Source organism: Mixophyes fleayi, chromosome 6 (assembly GCF_038048845.1).
Source record: "Mixophyes fleayi isolate aMixFle1 chromosome 6, aMixFle1.hap1, whole genome shotgun sequence".
Classification (NCBI taxonomy): Eukaryota; Metazoa; Chordata; class Amphibia; order Anura; family Limnodynastidae; genus Mixophyes; species Mixophyes fleayi.
Genome location: NC_134407.1, coordinates 123,783,891 through 123,806,763, shown reverse-complemented (window position 1 = coordinate 123,806,763; position 22,873 = coordinate 123,783,891).

Here is a 22,873-nt window from a genome sequence, read left to right as displayed (position 1 = left end):
CAACATGTAAAACATATATCACATTAACATGTACAACGTGAAATATGACAACACAGCCTATAATGTGGATCTAATGCATAAGAAGTAGATATATTCATCTAGTCACAGATGGGGCATGGACAGTCTTAAAAGGCTACTTTCTAGTCTTCTGAGCGTGGGACCATTACGTTCAAGGAGGTTATTTCTCTAAGAGTTTAGCCCGATGAAGGAGATAGTTGCCATTCCTCCAACAACTTAGTGCCGGCTTCTAATGATGAAATAACATATGTAGATTCATCACGGTGATTCAACAGTTTGACTGGAAAGCCCCAACGATAGGGAATGGCCTTGTATCGTAAGAATGTTGTGATTTGTTGTAGAGAATTCCTTTTGCTGATAGTCATCAGGAACAATTGTAAATCACCAAGTGTTGTCGGATTGTCTTCATTCCGTGCAGCTCAAAGAATAGCCTCCTTGGTGGTAAAGAAGTGGACTCGCAAGAGAGTGTCCCTTGGTTGGTTGTCTACCATTGATTGAGGTTGGGGCAAGAGATGGATACGATCAATCAGGAGATTTTTATCTTCTGCTGAAGGCAATAATTTTCTAAACAAAGACATAACGTGGTTCTGGAGATCAGGATTCAAAACGGACTCCGGGATACCTCTTATTTTAATGTTGTTCCTACGCGAGCGGTCCTCTAGGTCAGTAGCCTCGTCTTTCCAAAAGAAAACTTCACTTTGGAGTTGGTCATGAGATGTGCACAGTTCATTATATGAGGCTTTCAACTCCTCCATTTTACACTCAAGGTGGTTCGTGCGGCCCCCCAGCTCCGCAATATCGGTTCTTATTCCACCCAACGCTGCCCGCAGCTCACCAGAAATGTACTTTCTCATAGCAGATAGCATCTGATGCAAAGTACGGGTGGTGAGAGGAGAGTCCAGCCCGGCCTCTGAGTCAGCAGCAGATGAAATCGTAGGAGATAGGGGGGTAGCAGCCTCTGGGGACACTACCTTTTGAGACCGATCCAAATCGGATGGGGAAGATCCCGTCTTAGAAGGAGCTTTTGGTTGAAAACGAATTGGAGACGCCAAAGTGGTGGGCTTATTCTTAGTGGGCATAATGACAAGCAGGTCAACTATAACAGATGAGCAGGATAGAGGACCGCCCGAGCGGAATAACTGTAGAAGCGAGGATAGTCACATGTATTGCCACATAGGTGGCAGATCCAGCGTAACAAATCAGACATGCTCCATAAGGGTTGGAGCTCAAGCAGGGTGCGTGCAAAAAAGAGTTGGCAAATCAATTGGTTGGAGGGTCGTATAATTTACCTCTGCTCTTCTCAGGCTAATAGATGATATCTCAGCACAGGGCAGCAGCAACCAAATCTGGAGTTCCCTCAGCAGGGCCACCGTCCTCTACCCAAACAACTGGGCAATAATTCCACGCCTGTTCCTTTTAGTGTACAGGACTCCAGTTAGTGCAGCACAGCGGTGCCGTAGTGACACTCTTTCAGCCGGCTAGTACATATGTGGTATAGGAGTTCTTCTTTTTTATAAAAATGAGCGGTTCAGAGCCAATCCAGCTGAAACTTTCCCGGGCCGAAAACTGGAATTTAAGCGGGTGCGTCTTTAGCTGCACTCGAGACCGAAGGTGAGGAACCGGAAGTAGGCCACAGATGTCGAGAGCTCCCGACCACTAATCCAGATGGGGCCAAGACAGAGATAAGGCCTCAGGCTGAGTCCAGGGGGAGGTCTCCCAACGAAGTGGGGTGTCGCGGGCTCCGAGGGGGAAGCTTTAGAGGGCCTCAGTAAGGGCCGAGTGGAGGCAGAGGGTGCCCTATCGCTCTATTCGGGGAATAAGCTCTTCCCGTGGTAGCGCTGGAGCTGTGGCTGCAACTCACTCAGGCGACTGGTAGTTAGGGTTCTGGTATAGTCACCTCCAAACAAGTGATCCGCTGAAGGCTCCCCACATGAGGGAGCACAGAGGCCGCGATTGCCATTGGCCGGTCCCCGCACCAAAGCCCACCTCCTGGAGTGCTCGCACATGGGGACTAGCACTTTGAGCAGACCCAGGTAAGATTTTCGGCAAGAAATTATGGCCTAGCAATGTGTTTTATATAAATATTTGCCCTTGATGGCAGGTGCTCTTTAAGAGAGCATCCGTTTGCTTCCTCCGCCAAACCATGTCCTTTCTTTGTGCATCTTTAACGTCTTGGTGCAACTGTTCACCTTGTTCTTCACTGTAGTCTTCGAGATTATTTGGGAAATGCTCAATATGGGAATTCAAAAAAATGTAACTTTAAACTCATATTGGGCAACACGGTGGCTTAGTGGTTAGCACTTCTGCCTCACAGCGCTGAGGTCAGGAGTTCAATTCCTGACCATGGCCTTATCTGTATGGAGTTTGTATGTTCTCTCAGTGTTTTCGTGGGTTTCCTCCGGGTGCTCCAGTTTCCTCCCACACTCCAAAAACATACTGGTAGGTTAATTGGCTGCTAGCAAAATTGACCCTAGTCTCTCTCTCTCTCTCTCTCTCTCTCTCTCACTCTCTCTCTCTGTCATTGTGTGTGTGTGTATATTAGGGAATTTAGTCTGTAAGCTCCAATGGGGCAGGGACTGATGTGAATGAGTTCTCTGTACAGCGCTGCAGAATCAGTGGAGCTATATAAATAAATAAATAAATGGTGATGATGATGATATTGCAGCCAAGGTTTCTGTAACTATTAAGCATTTCTCTGACAATTTCTTTGTAGTTCCTTGTACAGTAGATGCTTGACATTGCCTAAAATTTGAGTGAAGTCCACGCCGAAAGTTTCACAATATTCATTACACCTTGTAGTTGTAGTTGTTGTGTGTGTGCAATCTTCCTTTAGACAGTATATGGGGTTTAGGCCCTTTGTAAATTTCAGCTCCAGGCCCATGTGGAATTTAAGCTGGCACTGGGCGGGGGGAAATTTTATGATGAGAACTGAATTGCAATGTTTTATACTACCGACTGAATTCATTTAAGACAATGTTTTATAATAAATGTAGGCAGAATACATTTATTATTTTAAACAATATGAAAAAAATGACTTATTCATAAATACACGTTTAGCAGAAAAACGTGATGTGATATGCAAAATCGGGAGTCATTTTCGTGTTCAAAAGACAAAAATCACATAAATTCGTTAAAAAAGCTTTTTCATCACAGACCTGTGTTATCACTCTTTTAAATATATTATAACTTCAACTCCCTACCTACCTTACTTGAACTGCACTGTTGGGATCATTATGGCACAGGGGCATTAAAACCTAGTTATGTTGGTGGCCTAATGTTTTGTAAGTGGCATAACATAATCAGGGTCCCAGCAGTGTGGATCAATTGGGTTTCTGTGGAAGGATTAATTTTTACAAATTACAATTTTTTTTAAAATGGTGGACGTAGCCTTTAAGTAGTGCCTAAAAAGTAAAAAGAAGAAAAAGGCGCCTCCTAGTGCAGTATTTCTGCGTTTCATCCTTATAATTGTATAAGACGTCCTCAGGGGGTCATAAAAAAACCTCTCAGGAAGTTCTGTACAATTAAAAGGACAAAATGTGTAATTTCCTCTGTCTGATATTGGATTTCTATAGACTACAGATTTGTTTAAATCTTCATGCTGTTCCAGAGTACCACCTGTAAATACCTGGGTTCAGATTAATTCACATTTCAAGTTTGTTGATTTCACCACCATATGTGTAATGAAGAAGAGGTTTTGAAGTTCAAAAAGATCCTGATTGAATAAAACATAATCACATTTTGTTATGAAAGTTGGTACGTAACTTTTTTATACATATTAATCATGGGTGAATATTTGTGTGGTCTATTGGGAGGTTCTGGTGGTGTGAAAGGATATCTACAGATGATCATGTTTGGAAACGTAACATAAAAGAAGAGTTGATAGTATTAGTTTACTACTTAAGTTTGGTTTAAACACTGGGGTGTTGTAAGACAAGCAATATTACACTTTTGTTGATTTCTTTTCTATGCGCTTTTATGTGATCTTTCTCTGGCCTATGCAGTCGAGATATAAGAATAACGGTGCATCATCATCACACAGATGAACATTATTTAATGTCTTTATGGTATGTGGGCATAAAGAATTGAATAAGCAATTGGGATTGGAATTACTGTATTAGGTTGTGTCTTTTCTTTTTTTTTCTTTTTTAGATTTCAAATTCCTGGATGAACAAACAGGAAACATTTAAAGTATTAAATGTCAGGACCCAAATAAAATATTACATTGAGACATATATGTGAACATGATTTTCTCCACAGATAATAGTTTGTTTCCTTTTTAAAACATTTGGTCAATTAGCCCAGTAGGAGGTAATTTGGTTGAACAGACCCTTTGTGAGGAGACTAGCTTAAGATATGCAGATCCTAGACATCCATTGTTTCAATAGGTAGCGTAAACACAAAAGAACCACTAGATGTAAATTAGAGAGCCATATACCTAGACAGCATTTGAAGGCTGCCTATAAAGGAATATAGAAATATGAACTTCAAAGAAGAGGTCTTCAAATTTCATATTTTGGGAAATCTGTATGTCACTGCATATTGAGGAGCGAAAATCAGACCAGGGTTGTAAATTACAGGTACTAGCGGTATGAGGGAAAAGCTATAATCACCAGTTTGTGGGAAAGGCATGTCACATTGTTATAAATTCATCATGTTGGTATTTAAATGTGCAGGAGATTATGAAGGGGGAGTCGTCTCTGGGATATATCTGAGGAGAGTTACCCAAAGGTGAAAACTTTTGGAATATTTGTGAGCAAACTATAGGGGACAACCCTGCCCCCCCTATTAGCATTAACGCTGCCCCTGTGAATGCCGTCCCATTTAATTTGGCTTAACAGCCTGTGTTGTGAAGGGACAAATTGCCAGTTTATTGGGGATCAATCTAATTGAAGGACTGTCCATCTTTTCTGCCTACCCCCAGGCATACAGATTATGATAAGTAAGTTATATTCTGTACTTTCTTCCCATTTGTTTTTATAATGGTTTGCAATTTTTTATTTGTATGTCAAATATTTATTTAATTGTTTTTTTATTCTCTGTAAGCATTGTACTTTTTGTTTTTACATATTAAATCTAACAATTTAATAGTTCTGTCCTTTTTGCTCTAAAACAAATTTATTGCCTGTTTAGAAGAAACTGATTGCTTGACCAATCCGATTGAATAAAATTCTTTAGAAACCAGTCTGTAAATGGTTAACTGTTTAGCTACCAGAGCACAGAGTGTGCGCAATAGGGTGATTAAATCATAGGTTTGCTACGGGCCTTATATGTAGCTCGTGGTAGTTGCAGAGAGGTGTGAAGCGTGCGTCCGTGTTGGGAAAGGGGACCAGCGAAATCTGTAGCCTGAAAGAGAGATGAGTGTCAGATTTAGGCTGGAATCCTTTGTGTTCCTTTACAATAAGCTTCCATATATATAGCACTCAGATTCTACTAATTTGTAGGATCCAATACATACTATACAGTAATACATGTCCTTATTTCTCCCTCTATCCATTCTAGAGAAAGTTGTCTATATACAAGGCCATCCAGTGTGTCAATGTTTTAGCAATCCTACATAATGTTACCAATCTAAACAAAAATAGGCATATTTGATTGGCCTATAGGCATATTTGATTGACCTAAGTGTCAGAATTTGTCATGGCAAGGACTCAATGAGTTAAGGTTCGAAGTGCAGCCCAAGGATGCTGGCCCATGTCAACACCATTGTTTCCCATATTAAATTGAAAATTAGCTGGTGGTGGATTAAAAGACTTATATAACTATTTAAATATCTACCAGCTCATTTGTACTCATATCTGGTGACCATTTATGGCTCCATTCTCTAAGGTTAATTTACAAATAACAAAATGTGTGGACCTGCAATACTTCTTTATGTGTGCAAGTCGAGCTCTTTTCAAATGGGCATACTGCATACTCACTTCACAGCACTTAGAAACTACCTTGTAAAATCAATCAATACCTACATTTATGGGTTGATGGATATGCTAAAAAATGAGTGTAGTAGAAACTATACAAATGTCACAAGCCCAAACTATGACTATTTTAGAACAACCTTCTTCATTATACCTCCCCAATTTGGGAGGTACCATGTGACTGGTGCAAGCAAAATTCAAAGACCTTTTTGAGGAGGGGAGTGTGGTCAAGGGCATTCTATTGATTTGTGTACTTTGCTGCGGTGCAAACACTTTGTCAGAATTTGGACCTGGACCAATGTTGGCAGGTTTGCCTTAATTAATGTAAACATTTATGTTTTTTTTGCTCTGTTTCCACTCATTAATGACTATGAAATTAATCATAAGAGTGAGGCAACATTGGGACTGTTGTTGTTCCATGTGCCACTTTTGTGCATTTGAAGGTCATTATTCCCCTCTTCAAAATTAAATGTTACTGCAGAAGTACATCTGGATACCATTAAAAATATAGGTCTTCCCCAATGCAGGAAATGCTGCTGTAAATACACACACTAGTTTCAAAATCTAATTATTTCATGGTTATATAAATCTGTGCTCAGCAAAAAATACTAATGATCTGCCCAACACCTCTCCTGAAATTCCATAAATTTAAATAAATAAAAATAAATAGAAAGTCCCATAAATTAATGTGCTTTCCCATTTGGCAATACCGGACCCTACGCTTGTATAATGTAATCCAGGGTCCGCTTTTGCCGCTTTAAATGCATACGTTTATCCCTGGAGGCGAGGAGTCTAATGTAGCTGCTGGCCAGGGACCCCCGCAAGAGGGTATGGTTTTAGCGGCTTCTGCTACGCAGGTCACGGCCCTCAAGAAAGGAGGAGAGATGTTCTGTGGTCAGCAAGATAGAACGCCAGGAGGTGAAGCGATGATCTCGGACTGCAGATATTACCACTGGAATGGTGGCGGTAGAACTGCGGACAACAGGACAGAGCGCCAGGAGGTGAAGCCATGATCTGCGGACTGCAGGTATTACCACTGGAATAATAAATAAATGATGACCCACGGAGCTATGTAATATGGAAAAAAGTGGCTGAGCTAACCCAATAATCCAATGCAAAATAAAAAATTTACAACAAATAATACAAAAGTGGTAATATAGAATGTATAAAAATATTAATCCAAACCTCTAAAATACTCCTATAAGGTGATGTAAATATAAGGAAGGGAAAACCACAAATATAAATCAGACAGGAATGGAGTGGAAAAAATATTTACTGACAAAGAGTCCATAAGGAGAAAGGGTCCGGTATAGGATAAATTTAAACACTATATATCAGACAGGAATGGAGTGGAACAATATATAAATATGTTTACTAAAAAAGAGTCCATAAGGAGAAAAAGTCCGGTATAAGATAAATATAAAAACACAATAAAAACATAGAATACATCCACAGCAGTACCATCAGTATAGGCAATAAGTCATCAAAAGATTACCACTGGAATGGTGGCGGTAGAACTGTGGACAACAGGACAGAGCGCCAGAAGGTGAAGCGATGATCTGTGGACTGCAGGTATTAGTCCTGGAATGGTGGAGGTAGAACTGCGGACAACAGGACAGAGCGCCAGGATCTGAATTATCCACGGCTTGTTCTTAGATGAATGAGGTCAAAGAACAGGCACTGAGGGTAACAGGAAGGTGCCTTAAATAGGGTGAGGCAGTCAGAGGGCAAATGAGGGGAGAGAGGAGGCTTTAAGGAGGAATCGGGCCTGCGCATGCACAGACCCGAACCTAAGATGGAGGTCGGCCGCGGGGAAGTAAGGACACTGGCGGAGAGGTGAGTGAGCCGAGTCTTGGTTTAGATGAACTGAAGACCCGGCGAGTGACAGTACCCCGCTTTTAAAGGTGGGCATGGAACACTTAGGACCAAGTTTCCCAGGGAACTTGGTATGAAACTTCCTTAATAGAGCCGGGGCATTGATGTCAGCAGCGCGGATCCAGGAGCGCTCCGGGCCAAATCCCCTCCAATGGACCACATACCAGATGCTTCCCCTGGAGTATTTGGAGTCGAGAAAGTGGGTGATTTCAAACTCCTTGTCCTGCTGAAGTTGAATGGGTGGAGATATGGAGGAAGGAGCAGAGAACCGATTAATGATGAGAGGCTTGAGCATTGAAGCATGGAAGAAGTTGGAGATGCAAAGATTCTTAGGTAGTTGTAACTTGAAACAGACTGGATATAGGATTCGCAGGATCTTGTCAGGGCCAATAAAATGAGGTGCCAGTTTCATGCAGGGAACTTTAAGACGGATGTTCCTAGTGGATAACCACAATAAATAGGGTGAGGCAGTCAGAGGGCAAATGAGGTGAGAGAGGAGGCTTTAAGAAGGAATCGGGTCTGCGCATGTGTAGACCCGTACCTAAGATGGCGGCCAGCCGCGAGGAAGTAAGAACACCATCAGAGAGGTGAGTGAGCCGGGTCTTGGTTTAGATGAACCAAAGACACGGCGAGTGACACCTATACACATGACCTAAGTGATTTGTTGTGGTGCTGTCAGCTGGGGTGATTGACCAGACTACTATTAATGACCAGGCTGGAAGCCACTGTCAGGATTAGTTCAGCCCTTTGAATTTTAAACTAATGTAACTAATGTAAGGAAACAACCAAACACTTCCACTATATGGTAATTATGGGTAATTGTTCCTCATATATTTCCCCGCATTGTAGCACGGAGACCAGGGAAGAAGTGGGTAGAAACTCAGTATTGTGACCTGCACCCCAACATACTGGTCACAGATCCACAATGGTCCCGGGCTAGTTCGCCCTTGTAACTAGAACGCTCCAACATGGTAACTGAGGAAGGTATATGAACCAATGCCTGGAGGACGAAGACTGATTTTGGGATAGTGCTTACCGGTTGTATGGCTTCCACTGTATTGTTATCAATGAGAGTGTTGAAGAAAGAACACTTTCCCTATTGCACTCAAGGTCCAAGGAAAGCCTGTCGATCTTTTCTATCAGTGTGCTTGCAAGAGAATGGTGATACTCGGCCTGGACCATTGCCACCTTTGCAGTAATGACATCTGTGCTAGATTTGGGGATCTGTGTTTGGTATATGTTTCCCCCCTGTATGTATTACATTGCATAGTATAGTTTTCATGTCTTAATTGTTAAAGTGATTATAGCCTTTCATGATAGTTGTTAGAATTAATATTATCTACTTATTACAGACATTTTGCCAAGGTGTTAGTCCTTATGTAACAGTACAGGAGCCAAAGGGATAAGGCTGTAATATTAGCTCAACATATTGCATTAGTGCGGAATAGAAGCAAAGAATGCTTAAGTTTATTTAACACAAAGCCATCACCAACATTGCACCTTTAAATTAAGGGGTTAACAATTACAGTATAACAGTTGTAACATAATACTCAATGCAATATGATACCAGTCTCCTTATAGTCAACCCTGGTGTGTGAACTTCAGATTCAATTTGCTGTTAGTGACATTCTGCTTCAATTTCACCCTGATTTTGTCAGCAAACAAATGTCTGCTGGCTATTTGATTGACAGACTTTATCTCCTGGGGGCTGGACAAAGACAGACAACTGCCCATTGCACTTCTGGACTCCCTGCCGGCAATAGCTAGCCAAAATGTGGAGATTACTGGCTTGCATAATTTTTCTCAACAAAGGATCTTAAATATTGATAATTACTTTACTATGATAATCTCCCTGAATGCTCCCTGATGATTGCTGTCAAACTGTATATAACTATTCATCATCATCATCATCATTTATTTATATAGCGCCAATATATTCCGTAGCGCTGTACAATTGGGGACAAACATATAATATCAGTAGGTTTTTTAAAGGTCTTAGTAAATAATAATGAATCAATGGCATATACAGTAATATCTAAAAAATTTACTGAAACCTGACTGTAATCAAACAAAAGTTAATTATTCAATACATTTGCATTTGCATCATCATCAACATTTATTTAAACAGTTCCAGCAAATTCTGTAGCGCTTTGCATTTAGGAACAAACAATAATAATGCAATACTTTACAATTATAAAGTGCTACGGAATTTGCTGACGCCATATAAATAAATGTTGATGATGATGATGATTAAGGGATACGTCTGCATGAAGTGAGAGTAACATTTTGAATGTCTTAATAAGTTGTTTTACATCTGTCTGGCCCTGGAGCTTTGTTTGCTTTTAAGTTTTTTATGACACCTGCCATCTCCTGCTCTGTAATCTCCCAGCACCTCAGGCGTGCTAGAGGAATATCTAGGTAGGTTGCATTTGGACAGGAAGCTCTATATCACCCCTACGGCAAAACTTGTTGTTTTTGACATATTTTAGTGTACTGTAGAATTGCAGAGACTCTTCTGTAATTTGGTATTAGTATTATTGAACACTTTACCAGATTTGATTTTATAAGTGAGAGCATTGCTTTGAGAAAACTTTGACCTCTGGATTCCAGCAACCTGTTCGCCTATCTTCTTCTTCATAAAATGTCTGATTTAACTATTTAAGGGAGTTCTCAGCCTTGAAAGAAGAAGGTTTACCTCTCCCTTTGCTGCTATCAGACCATTTAGTCCTCCTCAGAGCACATGGATTAATGGATTGTATCTATCCATGCGAACATTTCAGAGGCTTCAAGTAGTTTTTGTTTCCTAACTTTCTTAATGTAGGCTGCAGCTCTGATCTAGCTAACCCGGATTACTTATGGGCATCCCAGAGTAGCATGGGGGATATCATTGGGTCAGCATTAGTTGTAAAATAATTCCTTATCTCAGTATCTATTTACATTTTCAGCTGGGGATTAAGAAGAATTCCTTCATTTAGGCACCAGATGTATTGTTGCAGTCCAGACTGGATGAACTCTATGTCTAACGTCACAAGTCCATGACCTGACCATGTGCTGGGAAAGGGGTAGTAACAAGTATATGCTACACATATGTGACATCATAGACGGTGGAGCAGAAATAATTATGCCTAGTGGTGGGTTCCCCTCACTCTGCATGTGTCAAACAGGAGGTGCTGAGTTCTGGAATTATTAGAAACAACCTGTTGGGTCAATTTAGGTGGGGGTTTGGATCTTTGGTATTAAAATCTCCTGCTAGATGCGTGTTTTATACAATGCCATGTCTGTTGTTCTTTATGAAAAATTACAAATTTCATAAATAAAGTAATTTAAAACAAAAAAAATCTCCTTCTAAGACTATTCTACCCTTCCTGTGCAACGATAATAGTCCACCAAGGCTATTGAAGATCCTAGCATGGTCAACATTGGGAGCATAAACATTAACAAAAGTGTATTTGATATTGTTTAGGCCACTGATCAGGATGATGTAGCTGGCCCTCTGAATCTTTAATACTACTGGAAGCATTGAATGTGAGGTGTTTAGAAAACAAAATGGCTAGCCCTTTGTCTTTACATGTGTTGTTGCATGTATAGTAAGAAGATGGAAACTTAGATGGGAAACTAGAAGTTGTTGTTTATTCAGAGTTTTGTGGATGTTATTGTTACTGCTTTGGAAAAAAACCCCATCATTTTTATGATTGTCCAATTGATATTATGCCACGGCCTTCAATTCCGTGGATCATTATGCAATAATCTACCTTGATAATATTCTAATTTATTCCAAACCTTTGTCTGAGGATCAACATCATGTACAGGCAGTTCTGGGGTGCCTGAGAACCCATGGATTATATGCTAATCTTGAAACTATCGAATCTTTGAGGCATAATATCTGTAAGAAAGTGTATCAAAGTTGTCTATGTTAATACCCCAGGAATTGAAGATTGGCCAGTTATTAATAACTATTATAGGACATTTATTAAGACCAAGGTTGTCCAGCCTATATCTGTATCTTACTATGTTCCTGACATCTTACTGTGTGCCAAATCACCCGGCTTTGACCCAGACAATCGCTGTTAACCATTCTCATGTTGGTCTGTGTACTAAATCATTGACTTTAATTCTGTCCATGGCTGTGTCACAAACCATAGCAAGTTGCTTTGAAAAGTAATCAATGGAGTAAAAGCCTGAATTGTTGAGAAAAGCTTATTATAGAAAGTTGTCAGTAAAATTCCAAACTTTTGCAGCATTAGCAGACAGATCAGGAATCATGGCTACAGGTGTGTGATGATGTCATCAAGGGAATTGGGAGTTGTGATAAAAGCCTGTCTCAGGCAATTCACAGTTGCCAGATTGTTGGTGTTCAATCAGTATCCTTGCTGCCACTGAAACCCTGTGAAATTCAAATACCTGTATTGCTTGAATGCAGTACTGCATGATTAACCACAAGTCTCTGAATCACTTTGGTGTTAGGTTGTCTGAACATGTAACCATAGCTTACAAATTCATCAGGGCTTGCAGTCTGCATACCGAAATGTATTTATTTTCCTGCATTTGAGGATGCATTCAGAATGTCGACACCATAAGGGTGACAGTCAGAATGTTGACACAGAATTGTCGACATTTAGAATATCGACACGTTCATTAGGCCAACAGGTTTAAAATGTCGACATTGTGAATGTCGACAGGTTGTAAAGTTGACAGTCACAATGTAAACATAAAGCATTAGATTGAAACCAGCAATACTGCTCAATAAATGAGGCCAGTAAGATACCATTTTTTTTAGACACAGACAGCATCAACACAAGTTCTTACAAACCACAGAGCATATAAAAGGGACTTCTTCGATATATCTATTAACTGAGAAATCTATAAAATTTACCACCTTACAACCTCCACACCATACTTTATTACTCATGAAATCAAGTCATAACCACTATATGTACAAAATTGGGTCAACATAACCGTAATGACAAGCTCCGTCATAGCAGTTGGCAATCAAAATACACAATCTTTGTTATTTTCCATCAGACAGGAATAGATATTCCCAATAGATGCTTTTTATGGTATACCACTAGTGAGTACTACATAATACACACATGTGTATTTGCATCAGAAAATATCTCAATATTTAATCATTATGTAATTTGTAACCAATACGGCATTAACACCAATTGTCACAAACTATGGGATATATAAAGTGGATGGTGTTGGTTTACTTATTAACTAAGAAACTGAGGAATTGATTATTTCCACTTTGTACCTTATTATTATTATTATTATTATTATTATTATTATTATTATTATTATTATTATCACACTAGATAAGTTAACAGATACCACATGGAACTATATAAAGAATGAATCACAGACATTATGCATTCCCTTAAAATGTCTATTATATGGATGATATACATTAGGAAAGTAATAGAAACATAACAAGATAGCAGCAGCTACTTTAAATGGGGGACATTAAGACTGCATAAGTGGATTGAGTTTTCCAATATGGAACCAGGATATGAAATATTGTGATTGACATGCTTTAAACTTATACACAGAATGTAAATGTAACCTGAAAGTACTAAATAAAAAAATGTTTGCGGGACTTCATTATGTGCCTGTCTATTGCCCATTCTATCTCCTTCCATCTAAGCTTGGCATGCATGAGAACAGCAAGACCACAGTCCAGCTACAACATAAAGATTAACAACTGCAGGCCAGCAGGAGAACCATGGAAGAAAGAAAATAGATATGAGAACGCATAAGAAAACACCTGAAAAGGGTAATTAGGTATATGATACAAACTCATAAGAAGTAGAGAGAGGAACACAATAATCAGGACATTATCAATACATTGGAATAGACTGTATATAGATAAAGACTATTGATCCACAGAACTGGATACATTTCACCCCTTTCATACAAACTAAGGGGCAGGGGCGGATCTAGAAAAATGCTGTACCCGGGGCGAGATAGGGGGGGGGGGGGATTTAGGCCCCGCCCCTTTCTAACATCTTAGGCTGCTGACGGCTGCACACTATGTCCAGGTCCGTCCAGCCGTGACAGGCAGGGACAGTGTGCTGCCCGGCTGCTCTGATTGTGTTTTAAACACAGTCAGAGCAGCCGGGCAGCACACTGTCCCTGCCTGTCACGGCTGGACGGACCTGCACATACTGTGCAGCCATCGGCAGCAAGTGTCTGCTAAGTGTCGCCCCGATCGCCCCCCCCCCCCCCCCCCCTGGATCCGCCACTGCTAAGGGGCAACCAAAATACACCATCATTAATAATCCACCCCTCTTAAACAAATACCAAACGAATATCCTTCTATTTAACAAGAAACCTGCTATAGATCTGAGCACTGAATATATTCCTATGCATTCTCTCCATATTCTTACAGCAGGTACGGCCACAATACTGCCCACACTAGTAGTTCCAACCATAAAGCCTCTTTTCCATATAGATAAGATTGAAACCAATAATAAAGTGTGATGGAAGCAACACATACTTGGAGATTTCAGTTTTATGCTAGGCAATCCTAAGAAAACTTCATCTGACACATTGTTCTAATGTAATCAATTTATAAATCTTATTTGTAAACACTAACAGAAATGCCACTAGGAAATTATGGAAAGATAGAAACATCTTAGTAAAAAGAATAGCAATATCTAGATACCACCCCTTTATCAAGCACACACAATATGGTCTCATTAGACTTAAAGCCTAGACACTTGTCATATGTAAACGATCATGTAAGGAGACTCCATTTCCCTTTCCACTTCCCATCCCAATTCACTCCTTTAGTGTAAGTTATCATCCTCCCCATGCAGTGTGTTTTTCTACTTCTTTTGTTTTCAAATTATTATAATTATAAATCTACTTAATGTATTTTGTTATACCAAATCTGTACCACCAACCCTTATATATGGTGATAATGAAGTGATGCAATGTTTTTGTTGGTATGTATATTTTAAATGTGGGGACAGATTTATAGTTGGGGTAGGGCATGTCCTAGATCAACCTTAAATTTCAGTGTAAAAATAAAGGTATCAAGTATTTGTGTACTATATGAAAAAGCAGCCAGTATTTTTCTTATGTGCAAGATAATAAACACATTTTCACCCCTTGCATTGTAACATGGTATGTCCAGGAGCAAGCATACTCCTTTAGTTTTGCTTTGCTCCCTGTAATGCCTCATGCCCCACGTGTTTACTCAGCATAACTTACATAACAAGAATGCAGAACAGAGAACAAGAAATTCCCAGCATGCATAGCCCACAAGCTCACTTCCTGCCAGGCTCTGGCAGGCCATACATTTGCATTCCTCCCTTCAAGATACAGATAATGGGTTAGGCCTAAAGTGCCACTGGGGTAGGATGGGGCAGCATTTCGGGTTAGGCTTGGACATCCGACCAGACCTTGTGACGATAGGAAGTCTAGAGTCTGAAGGTATGGTCATGGGCCCATGAAATCTTGACTCATGTCAAGTGTGAATAAGTTCTGGGTCAACCATAGTAGAATTGGTTGCTGGATGAAGATTAGTTTGTAGTTTTAAGGAGGGGTGATTTTAAGCTCCTAGAGACCATTTAAACTGGATAAACTTAGAAAATACAGCTTTGAAAAAGTTTGAATCACTGAACAGAATGTGTCAGCTGTTATACATAAACAAACAATTAATTACAACTGCATTGAAAGCTCTCTGAAAACTCGTGGGGCCAGGTGTTACTGAGCATGGAGATCAAGGAACCTCATAGGTGAATTCTAAAGTAAATATTTTACAGAGACTGGGGCTGATTAATTTCAAGTGGAAAGCAAGATATCGAATGTGAGGGGAGAATTTCCTAAAAACAATAATAAATCATGAGACTTGGACAAACTTATTAAACAAATACAACTGATACAAGGAGAAGTATACTCATTTACTGATTGAGCTTGCAGCATTGCAGTTATTTTATTCTAACATTTTTCATTGGTACATGCGTATATTTTTATTTATGTGTCTGTGTTGTTGTATTATAAATTCACACAGCAACAATGCAAGCAAAAAGCATGGTTTAACAAATACAATTAGTAAAACAAGAAGGGTAACATAAAAGGGCAATTCCTGGACAATTACAAGCATGGCATGGGTAGCTGAGAGTGACAAAGGAGTAAAAGGAATTAAGTGGCAAAGAAGGAGGAAACAAGAGGAAGCAAGACCCTGCTCATGAGAACTTTCAAACTAGAGGAGGGTTGGAGTGGAAGAACAATATGGTGACACGAAGAGAGGAAGGAGGGTGACAGTAGTGAGGGGTTAGGCAGTGGAAGTTTTGGTGAACAAGTGAGTTTTAAGGGAGCATTTGAAGCATTGGAGGCTGGGAGAGAGTCTGACAGAGTGATGAAGTTCATTCCAGAGCTGGGGAGCAGTGAAAAGTATTGGAGTCGGGCATGAGAACTAGTAATCAGAAGGGAGGACAGGCAGAAATCAATGGCCGAGTGGAGGGGGCGGGAAGGAGTATGTCGGGAGATGAGGGTGAAGAACTAGTAGGAGAGGAGTGGACAAAGGCTTTGAGGGTGAGGGGCTTGAATTGTCTTCTATAGGGGATGGAGAACCAGTGGAGGAGGCAGAAACAGAGTGGCATGAGAGGAAATTCAATCTGGCCATAGTGTTAATGAGAGATTGAAGAGGGGAGAAATGGGTGAAAGGGTGGCCAGATAGGAGAAGACTGGAGAGAATGAGAGAGAGGAATCAAAGGTTACATCCAGGCAGCAGGAACTTAGAAGATTGTGGTGCTGTCAAAAGTGGGGGAGAGATGAGTAGAGGTAGTGACTCTCAAAGGATGGAAAACAATTATTTAAGGTGAACCAAGAAAGGACAATATCCCAATGCCAAAAGAATACACAGTAGAAGAGGGTGGTCCACTGTGTCAAAAGCCTCAGTGAGGTCCAGAAGTACCAGCACAGAGAAATGACCATTGGATTTGGTGACAAGAAGACCATTGGTGAATTTGATCAGGGTAGCTTCCGTGGAGCGGAGGGTGTGTAAGCCAGATTGGACAGGCTCAAGGTGGGAGTTGTCAGAGAGGAAGGAGTCAAAGTTGGAGCAGACAAGCTTCTCAAGTTTTTTTGAAGTAAAGTGAAGGATAGATATTGGGTAGTAGTTCGACAGTGAGGTGGGGTCAAGAGAGAATTTATTGACAATGGGAGCGATGAGGGTGTGTTTGAAGAAAGATAGGAAGATACCGTAGAGAGACAAAGATTGCAGAAGTGGGTGAAGTGGAGGCAGAAGTTAGGGAGTGGGAGTGTTGAAGTTGAGAATAAGCAAGATTACATTTAAATTAAATTGTAATTTTTAATCTAATGCTAGCTTGCATGCCAGATGCCAACAGGTCACTATTAAAACTGATCATGTGACACACAAAATTATACCCTCTCTTTGCAGTCTTGGTGACATCATGATGATGATGATCAGAATAACAGTTAAGGAACTAAGTACTGCACGTTCATGCGGTACCTCGGCACAAGTGGTGCACATGCGCAGTAGACATTTCAGACAGACCCCATTGCACATTCACTGTAGACATCCTGATAGGCTGGATAGCACCGCGGGTCTGGCATTAGATCACTGGGGGCAACACGCAACGCTTATTCATGTCAACACTTCGGTTACAAAAACACATGTATTAACTTTGTCAATAAACTTTCTCCTGTAACTGGTAATTCAAACAAGTAACCATTATATGGACGATGGTCATATTTGTCTGCTCCCCAATTTACATGGCAGAAAGTCTCTAGTTTTGAAGACTTGGATTTGGAAATCATTAGTTTTAATGAACTTGTACCTTTTAGGTATCTCAAGGTTCTTATAACAGCTGTCCAATGCTATTTTCCAGGATTTATTGCAAATTGACTCATGTGTGATGTTGGGACGAATTCCAACACTTGCATACACTAGACTTCCAGTTGCATTCAATTGGTGTCTTGCTTTTTACTGCAACATTGGGTGGCTACTTTTTTAAAGAAACTACTGTTATACTGCTTCAGCCCAACACTTCTTTTCTAGGTCAGCGTCACTTATCATATGTGCTCTTTCAACTATCGTACAATTTGGACGTTCACTTACACCATTTTGCTCAGGCATGTGCAACATAGTCAACTAGTGTTGAACTCCTTGATTATTTAGAAAGCCAGCAAAGTTCTTATTCAGATATTCTCCTGCATTATCAGATCTCAAAATCTTTAGATTATGACCCGGTGAGTCTCCATCAAAGTTTTAAAGCTTTATATTCCTTGATCTTGTGTATAACTTCACTTTTCGCTTTAAAGAAATACACTTGAGTCATCCACGTATAGTCCTCAATTAATGTCATAAAGTAACGATAACCATAGGAACACATACATCTGTGTGCACCAATGCTAATAGCGCCTCAGAGCTTGTTGCTGACCTCAGGAAGGGACGTCTGGTTTGTTTAGCTTTGACGCAATTCTCACATATTGGTTTATCAGGATTATTTACATTCATTCCTGTTACCAATCCATTTAGAAACTTCTGCACACTGTCATACCCAAGATGTCCTAAATACTTATGCCAAAGTTCCATTGTCTGACTTGTGTCAGAAGTAGCCATCGCATAACACTCCTCAGTATCTAAGACATACAGTCTCTGGCAATGGGTAACTGTCGCTATTAAAATCCCTTTTTTATTCTGCGCAGTGCACTTGCCTTCTGCAAATTCTACTTGTTATAGGATTCTATGTTCCTCCATAAAAATGATACACTGCCTTTGATCTTATTATTAACTAATCTCATTAATTATTGAGATATAACGCAATTTGCATTTTTTTTGCTATTTTAGTCCCGTCGAATAATGTGCACCCGTGACATCTCAGATGTACTATACAGGCATTATATTACGCAACCTGTAGGGGAAAAAAGGATAATATAAGAGAATGGACCCATAGTGGGTCGAAAGAAGCAGAAGAGGAAGGAAAATGATAGTGGAGTGGTAGGGGTGGCAGAAGAGTGATGGAAGGAAGAGATTTAGTGTCTGGTGGTCTAAATTTTTGAGAATGAAAAAAAACCAAACGGATACAATGGAACTGTACAGAGATAGATAGCTTCATTGAACATGATGAGGAGTTAAAACATAAGTTTCCAGAGAAACAATATGATCCAACATTAATAGAACGAGCGTTCAAAGAAGTATAAAATATGAATAAGGAAGATCTCCTTACTTATAAACAAAAAGAAGATAATCAACAAGGAAACCAAGAACTTTTATTTATTACACATATTTCAAACTCATCCAAGTAGTTAAAACATATCCTGAGAAAACAGTGGCATATTTTGGAGAAAGACAGTGTTCTAAAGGCTTTCTTACTATGAAGAGTGATCAGATGAATTGCAATTAAATTCAAAGTCATCTTTGCCATGACAATGAACTTTATTTAAAAAACAACATCTCCACTGCATTTCAACCCCGCCACAAAAGGACCAGCTGACATCAGGTCAGTGAATCTTTCGTTAACACAGGTGAGAGTGTTGACGAGGACAAGGCTGGAGATGCTGATTGAGTTAGAATAACAGATTGAAAGCTTTAAAAGGAGGGTGGTTCTTGAAGTCATTGTTCTTCCTCTGTTAACCATGGTTACCTGCAAGTAAACACGTGCAGTCACCATTGCTTTGCACAAAAAGAATTTCACAGGCAAGGGATATTGCTGCTAGTAAGATTGCACCTAAATCAGGTATTTATCCAATCATCAAGAACTTTAAGGAGAGAGGCTAAATAGTTGTGAAGGAGACTTCATGGCACCCAAGAACATCCAGCAAGCACCAGGACGTCTCCTAAAGTTGATTCAGCTGTGGGATTGGGCTCCACTAGTGCAGAGCTTGCTCAGGAATGGCAGCAGGCAGGTGTGAGTGCATCTGCACGCACAGTGAGGCGAAGACTTTTGGAGGATGGCCTGGTGTCAAGAAGGCTAGCAAAGAAGCTACTTCTCTTCAGGATAGACTGATAGTCTGCAAAAGGTACAGGGATTGGACTGCTGAGGACTGGGGTAAAGTCATTTTCTCTGATGAATCAACCTTTCAGATTGTTTGGGGCATCTGGATAAACGCTTGTCCAGAGAAGGAAAGGTGAGCGCTACCATCAGTTCTGTGTCAAGCCAACAGTAAAGCATCCTGAGACCATTCATGTGTGGGGTTGCTTCTCAGCCAAGGGAGTGGGCTGACTCACAATTTTGCCTAAGAACACAGGCATGAATAAAGAATGGTACCAAAACATCCTCCAAGAGCAACTTCTCCCAACCATCCAAGAATAGTATGGTGACAAACAATGCCTTTTCCGCATGATGGAACACCTTGCCATAAGTCAAAAGTGATAACTAAGTGGCTTGGGATCAAAACATTGAAATTTTGGGTCCATGGCCAGGAAACTACCCAGACCTTAATCCCATTGAGAACTTGTGGGCAATGAGGCGGGTGGATAAACAAAAACCCACAAATTCTGACAAACTCCAAGCATTGATTAGACAAGAATGGGCGGCCATCAGTCAGCATGTGGCCCAGAAGTTGATTGACAGCATGCCAGGGCGAATTACAGAGGTCTGCAAAAAGAAGGGTCAACACTGCAAATATTGACTCTTTGCATAAACGTAATGTAATTGTTAATAAAAGCCTTTGATAGTTATGAAATGCTTGTAATTTTATTTCAGTATACCATAGCAACATTTGACAAAAAGGTCTAAAAACACTGAAGCAACAAACCTTGTGAAAACCAACACTTGTGTCATTCTCAAAACTTTTGTCCATGACTGCAGACGGAAAGTAGGAAAGATATAGGGGATCACAGCAGCTGACGGTGTGAAAGAGTAAGAACTCATAAACCTGGTAAAGAGACTACTGCTGAAAGTGAATTACCAATTTCAAGCTACATATATTATCACCAGGAGTCAAAGTCACTAATTACTTGGACATTTTTTAAACTATGGAGACATGTTTGAAGTGTATTGATATAAACCAAACATCAGTTTGTGACATATTATTCACAAATAAGGTGCATTATCCATAGATTGAGCGCTCTTAACATATATTTGTATTTAAAAAGAGGCTAAGGAGTGTGTTGAAAGTGGCAAAAATGCGTCAGGAAAATAAAAAGGCAGCAGAAGTCAAAAACTCTAACACGTGGACCCTCCAACACTGCATCCTCTGCACTCTGCTCATTTCTCTCCACTCTGGACCAACAGCCACAGAGTTGATTCCCTCTTTTTAAACACAGTTAGAGTTTCCATGCTCTTGGGATTAGCCCACTGGGTGGGCTTAGATATATCACCAGTCAGGGATTTGGCAGCTGTCATAAGGGGCTGATACAGTGCTATACCTTCTAATACCAATACATCATCTGGCTCCCTGCTGATTTGACTTCAAGGTGTTTAGCTGGCCACAACCTGAGACAATATGGACATACTCAGATTAATTAAGGAGCTAGGCCAGGATAATTAAGTGACAACCCCAGTTTTAACTGCTTACAAGCTTTTTCAGTCAGAATTAGTTTCCAGGCTTTCTGTAGAGAAATTAGGTTGGAAAGGGGGAGTGCAGTTACAGCACCCTCAACAGAGTCTTGGAACTGGACCACCACTGACCCTTACCCATAATGCACCTTGCCACCTTTAGGAAAAAAATGTTTACATTTAAACTTTGTAGCAAGGCTCTGAAATTACCAAAATAATTACCAAGCACACCCCATATAGGAACAAATTATAAACACGGGCTAAAGTTATCCCCTAGTTATAGAACACTGCACTTGTGTTCTGCGGATATGGAGAATTCTAAAAGGGATATAAAAGTATATTTGTTATAGGTCCACATTTTGTTAGGAATGGGGAGCGGGCTGGTTAAGGTAACATCAACCCTTCATTTCATTACACATAAAATAAATAATGATACAATCTTAGTGCAAAAGATTAACTGAACAATAGCACAGTGAAAATGACATTAAATAAAAGTATTCAATGATAACTCTTAGCAATAGAATGCGGTAAAAGGATCAGTAATGGCAGTACTCTCAACAACACAGAACAGTGAGGACAGTGATAATTGTTTAAAACGGTCTACAGTGAAGCTGTTATCAATACCATGTTATACATTTTACTCTTTACATAAACCACTTAACTTGGACGTGGGCTTATAGTTAGCAACACTCACATTGAAACCTACAGGAATACACCATTGTATTGCTAGATGTCTCTTACAGACAGCAAGGATGAAATTGAGAGAACGCAAAGATTGTGAACTATGAATATAAACTTACTGTCTGAATTAGTAAAGGTTGAGATTGCAGAATATGGTGTTGGAAATCTTTACAATAATGAAACATATTATTAAGCCACTAAATACAGTAAGTAGACACTGAAAAATATAACTCTCACTTTGAAGAAGATAATGACAATGGGGGTTGTAGTCCCCACAATAATAAATATAAGGATGAAGACAATAATGTGGGCACTAGTCCGTGAACAGAAATAAGTACAGATGTGTGTAAAAGATGAGGGGAGGAGTAGTCCCAACAGTGTAAGGTATTTCATGCCTAAAAGGGTATACTGCTTGAACAGTAAGAAACATGGCAGGACCTGCTAGATAGGATGGAGGTCAGGTAAGGATATTTTGGTATTGTACACACATCAGCCTTCTATACAGAGCTGCAGAATATGTTTTAGGTGGAATTTTAATATACTGTCATTATTACTACAGTCTATTCATATAGTATCAACATATTCTGCAGCTCAGTACAGAATACTGGTAGCAAAATTACATATTAGTAGACATAACAAGACTCAAACAGTAGGTATTGAGCAGCCTGCCCCAGAAAGCGCTTACAATCTAAAGTGAATGGCAGGATTTACTCTCATATAAATGGAAGCTTCCCAAGTAGTTCTTCTGTTAATAATAACCACCTTGAACCCTATAGTTAGGATTTTAGGTACTCAGCAGCTTTCAGGTACTCAGCCTCTTGCTACAGATATTCTTAGGAAATACACATTCACTTACATTGGGAATCAAGGGGCACGGGCAGTTGCAGGTTCTCATGTAGATGCAATTCTGCA